Below are 6000 nucleotides of genomic sequence, written 5' to 3'. Positions count from 1 at the left end.
GTATTGAGTTTATGTGTTCCGGTAATAAGGATTTGAATGCTTAAAGTTCTTTAATCTGGTGACAACTGATTCACCCCCCTCTCAGTTGTCCTCTAGTTATTTGAGTTGTCTAACAATAAAAAACCTCTCAAATGACTTGACTTAAATCTGAAATCTCATAACAACAATGGATTTCACTCTCCATAACACACATGAACAACTTGGAAATGCAAAGGAATAGACAAAAAAACTATAAGACTACGCTCTTGCTTTCTATCCAAACACTCACGGAAACGGAATCAAAATGTAAATTTGAAATATTGCAGTGTATTATAGCCTTATAGGCATGTACAATAATGTGAAATCTGGTATAAATCATCTACATATGCTAAAAGAAACTACAAGGTGTTGGTCCCTACCGATGATTGAGAGGGAGGGGGTGAATCAGTTACCTACTAGTTGCACAGAATTAAAACCTTTTACTCAAGTCTACACTAACTTAATATTCATCAATACAAATAGTTATTGCAGGAGAACATGCATGCATAAAAAGATACACAATAACACCAAGAGTTATCTTGTGGAAACCCAAATGGGAGAAAACCAAGGTGTGAGTTGATGCTCACAAAATTTGTACTATTCTGGAGCACGCCCTGTAAGGAGCCATCCCTGTTAGGGGATTAAAAAGACACTATTAGGTGCCACCCAGTTAAGGGATTTTCTTTAAGGCATGTTAGTGCCTTTACCATGTTAGAGGTAGCCTTGTTAAAGGACTTAGGATCATCAATTAAGATGTCACCCGGTTAAGGGATTTTACAAATGGACCTGTCAAAGTCCACCCAGTTAAGGGATTTAGAGTTGCAATGGTTAGAAAGAAACAAGAAGTTGATATGCTGGAATAGCTACTGATAGCTTGATTACATCCAAATGAAACTCTTCAGTTTGACCACTGGTTACACTTGCTCTGCACTCTATCAGTGCTCTACATCACACTTGCTTTGCACTCTTCTAGTGCTCTGCATTCTATCTCTGCTCTTCACAATATCCAAGCTCTGCACACTCTCTTCAACACTCTGCTATTCACTTAATGGTTTTGCATCGGTTGTGTCTGATCTACACTACATCAGTTCTCTGCTCATACCCTTGACTCTGCACTCTGCCGATCTGAATCACACTCACACTCTGCTCTGCTAAATCACTTAGCACTTCCTCACTCTTCACTCTGCACCTTGGATCACGTCACACAAGATTTGCACTTTGCAAATTTTTCGATCAAAATGTTTTGCACGAATTCAAAACACTTAATACTCCCTCTGTCGTTAGCTTTAGGTGTTTCCTTAATCAATGCAATCACAAATCTTGGTAGATTCAAATTCAAATCTTCCCGCTCTTTCTCTATGCGCCCTGCAACAATTCCACCAACTACTCATCCAAATCTGCCACTGCATTCCCCAAAAATAGCGACTTCTAGGTCGAGTTCAGTCTTTTAAATGCGAACCAGAAAATCCGCAAGTAATCATGGCTTAGACTGAGGTTGCCTTCACCAACCTTTAGTTTAGCGTTGACACAAACTCACCAACACACCTTTTTCCATCTCAACTGTGTAACTGATCACGGCTCTGAGATTTATGGTGATCACCTATCTTCCTTCTACTTCATCCGTCTATCGGTATACCACTACACTCTCCACTGCCGGTTCATCCTTTGATACCGATTTGCAGTAATTCCATCAAGCCTCTTTTTGTGTTTTCCAATGAGGTTCTGGTTTTCATAGGACCTCAAGCCTTCTTTCCTAAGTCACCTTCTATGACTTCATCATCATTAGAATAGCCAACTTGAAGATCTGACCTTAACACCGATCTTCTTGAATGACAGACCAGTTAGCTTAGTCTATCTTCCCTTGAGTCGATTAAACCTTGATCATCTATCTTTGATGTTGCTTCCATGTTGTTTGCAAGCCATCGCCTTTGCTACTAAGATATGCCACTCCACCAATCATTGTTAGTCATCAAGGACAAATCTCAGCTAATATATTGGTTCATTGGATTAACCGGTTTTGTCAATATCAGTAATGCCAACACAAGGAAATTGTATTTCCTTTGTCTTTGTCTTCTATTATAATCTAGCTTCCAAACCTCAAACTTAGTTGTTGTATAGAATCAAATAACCACATGAGCCTCGTACAAACATCTCCAATCTAAAATAAAATCAATAAACTGGTATCAAATACAAAAAAAAGCAAGAGTAAACCAAAAGGAAATTCATCCAACACTTGGGCTATAGCTACACTTCAATCTTTGTCCTTCAATCTACAAAACTAAACATGCAATTGTGAAACTAAATTCTCCATCTCCTCTCTCGAATTTTATGGAATGTGATGCAAGAAACACCCCCCTATGGTTACCACAACCCCTCATTAGGTAACACAACCAAATCCCATGCCAATATTGAAACCCCTTCTAAAAATCATTCAATGTTTTTGTTAAATGTTGTCATAACACTACACAAGTCCACCTCAACTTCCACCAATGAAAATAAACATAAATTATCAATGTAAAATTAGATTTTCCTTAAATACCACACCCAAATAAGGAAGACACCGTAAAATAATAAATAAAACATAAAAAGTTTCATTTATGTTACACATGGTCACCTCCAATAACAACCAATCAAATAGGCCAACTATGACATCTCCATAACTCCACAAAAAATCTATAGTAAGACATGCATTTCCAGGTGTCCCTTGGGATCCCACATGTGAAGGCATGAATTTTGTAAATGGTAAATATAATATTTTAAAATAGTTATTGTCATGTAACTACCACCAACCACAACCAAAGTAAAAGATTCTAAGAATATGCCATGAAGATAGTGTCGACACGTGTCTATCTCCTATGCAAGCTAAAACCTTAGAACTTGGCCAAATAATTCATAAAATATTTAGGCCCCAAATATGTTAAATTATTCATATAAACATTATTCAAGACACTAGAAACTAAACTATAGGCAAATTAAATTAAATATTTTTGGTTGATATAAGATTGCTCTCACAGCCTGGGATGCTCATGTATCATGGATGAACACATACAACTTGATCATGATTATTGAAACTTAATCCTTGAGTCCTTAATTATATAATTGCATGCTCAATTGTCTTTCTTATACTTGATTTAATGTTCAATTGGAATTGAATTGTGTTAACAACTAATGTTCAAATGAAAGAGGGAGTTGTATTTATATGCAACTTACACCATTCTGAATTTGATTTTTGGGGAAGGCTAATATCAAGGAGAAATTTTCAACTACTTGTAAAGTCAACTATTGAAATTCAAAATTTAGGACCAAACTATCTGGACAGGAGTGTTGGGAACCCTAATCCCGATAGTTCAGGCTAGAAAAAATATTGTGATTGGAGGGACTGTAGTCTTGATAGTTTAGGCCGGAAAAAAGGTTGTGACTGGAGGGACTATACCAAGCTTCCAAAAATGGTCTTGAAAATTAGCACAGTTAGACATGAATTGGGAAGAACCACCAAATTGGGTCCAAAGTTGAGTATGAAATTGTAAAGGAATACAATTTACGACACTACATATATAAATTATCCTTGAAATATTTCTTACAATAAAAATACATAAGAATGCATTCTTATTTTGGTTAATAAAATCTCCACATTTTTGGCATCAAGTTAATATTCAAATGTTTATAGTAACTTATAATTAAGGGGAAATAATATCCTATCTTTATTCTATCTTTGCAATTATTTGTTACCATTTCCATTTTTCTACATACTTCAAGCTTGATGAAGAAATCATTACATATCTAGGAAATTCTTATGGGGCACCTTCAAATCCCACAATTATGATTGTATGCGGGAAAACCGGGTCGATAAAACTCAATATGTGAAAATATTGCTAAATGACTTGTCCACACACACACACAGGACTTCTTGGTGCAAGCTATGGAGTAACAACATGTTACTCAGCTTCCCAAGGTGGGTCCCATGCTTCTCTATCTCACAATGTCCCTCAAACCAATGTTTTTGCTCTCAAATCACTGAGCAAAAGGGTTTAGGGATGGCAAATGCAAGAACGAGGGATGTTTTGATAGATTTTAGAATGAAAGGTATGCTAAGCTTTGTATGATTCTAGAAATGCCATAAACTAGATGATACGATGACAAGGTTAGTATAAATACTATCCTAACATGATATATTTAGTCTATGCTTGAGCTAAATGATAAAGAAAGTATTCTAAACATGCATATTTAGACTAATTTCTATTCTAAAGAGAGGCTGAATGATGAGCATAAAATGATATATGAGAGATTAAATGTATTTGAGCATAAGTGTGATACTACAAATTTGGAGGATGATCAAAATGGAGGAATGAGAGCTCTATTTATAGCAAAAATAGAGCAATGGATGGTCAGGATTAAAAGATTTAATCAAGGGTTGAGTTTGAAAGTTGGGGATGGGTGAACTCACAATACTGGTTCCCACTTTTTGACCAACTTTGACACTTAGATGAATATTTTGAAAAAAACCTTCACTTTCTAACACCTATAACTTTTAAACCGTTAAGAATTTGAAGATGATATAAACTAGTGATTTTTAACATCTTGTTTGTAGATTATAAATATATTTTTTGCAAATTTGTTTGAATAAAATTTTATTGATTTTTCCATCTCCCTCAAAAAGTAGTTGTTTACAGAAAACAACATTTTTTAAGAGTGATGTGTATCCCGAAACGCATATTTTTTTTTCTATAAATGATAAAAACTTAATTATTTTGAATTTTGGTTTGTAACATCAATACCCAGGGCATGCACTTTGTTTGATAGTGATATGTTGAATATTTTTTATTTTATTAAGTTTTGAAGTTCGACTAATTATAATTTGGATATAGGTGTACGTTTGAACACATAACTTGTTCTATATATATCAAAATTCAATTTTATTTTTTTTGTTAGAAAGAAAACACCAATACCTAGTGCATAGATATTTTTCAGAATTTTTTTGAATTAGTTTACTATTTTTCCCAATGCATTGAACAAAGAAGTTCATGTTCAGTGAAAAACCTACATTCATAAGAAATAAAATAAAAATATATTAATGAAATTAAATATATTAAAAGTTATACTATTTGGAAAGCTTATAATAAGGACTAAATACTTTTTAAAAAAAAACTTTTAAATGAATTAATTTGATCCCCCAAAAGCTAATGTAAAATTGGTTTTTTATCAGCATTTGATAGATGCAAAGGAGACTCCATTGCAAGTATGATTTAGAAGTGGAGAGGTTCTATCCAAGAAATTTTGATCTAAGAGCCTTTGATTTAACTCTCTTCAATTAATTACTTCAAATGGGACCTCTTAAAGCTTAAATCATTATATTTTTTTAAAAATGTATGATTTCAACAAAAATCAGGTCGTACCAAAAAGTGGGAACCAGCTTTGTGAGTTCACCCGGATCCATGTTTGTAATTGGCACCAATGAAATGGTGACAAGTGTCAACATAGGGTTGGGTTGAGAGAAGGGGTAGGAGACATTAAAGGCCCGAGGAGACCTCATGGTTATCTAGAGGGTAAGGGTCAAGCTTAAGTTAGGTTTACCCAATGGATTAAGATTTAATCCAAGGATAAACCTTTGTGCAAATGATTAAGAGATAATCATGGTCAAAGCATTAAAGGCCTGATGAAACCCTTGGGTTGGGTGAAGGTTGAGTTAAAACAAATTCTTTAACCATGTAAGAGGGTTTGAGTTAACCATTAATAGTTATTGAAGACTTTGGGGGATTAAGTGGTTGAAGGTTGGAAGCCTTTAATGGCTATCAAAGACTTTGAGGAATTAAGTGGTTGAAGGTTGGAAGCCTTTAATGGTTATCAAAGACTTTGAGGTTTGAGAAGTGACTTCCCTTTGCTTAGGGATGTGACAAAGTTTAGAATGATGGGTTAGGCTAATTAGAAGCGATTAGAAGATTCTAGAAGGGATTAGAAAGGGGTTTAGGATTTTGCAAGTGGATG

Source organism: Cryptomeria japonica, chromosome 6 (assembly GCF_030272615.1).
Source record: "Cryptomeria japonica chromosome 6, Sugi_1.0, whole genome shotgun sequence".
Taxonomy (NCBI): Eukaryota; Viridiplantae; Streptophyta; class Pinopsida; order Cupressales; family Cupressaceae; genus Cryptomeria; species Cryptomeria japonica.
The sequence above is the reverse complement of the archived record's forward strand: the minus strand, read 5'-3'. Positions refer to the sequence as shown.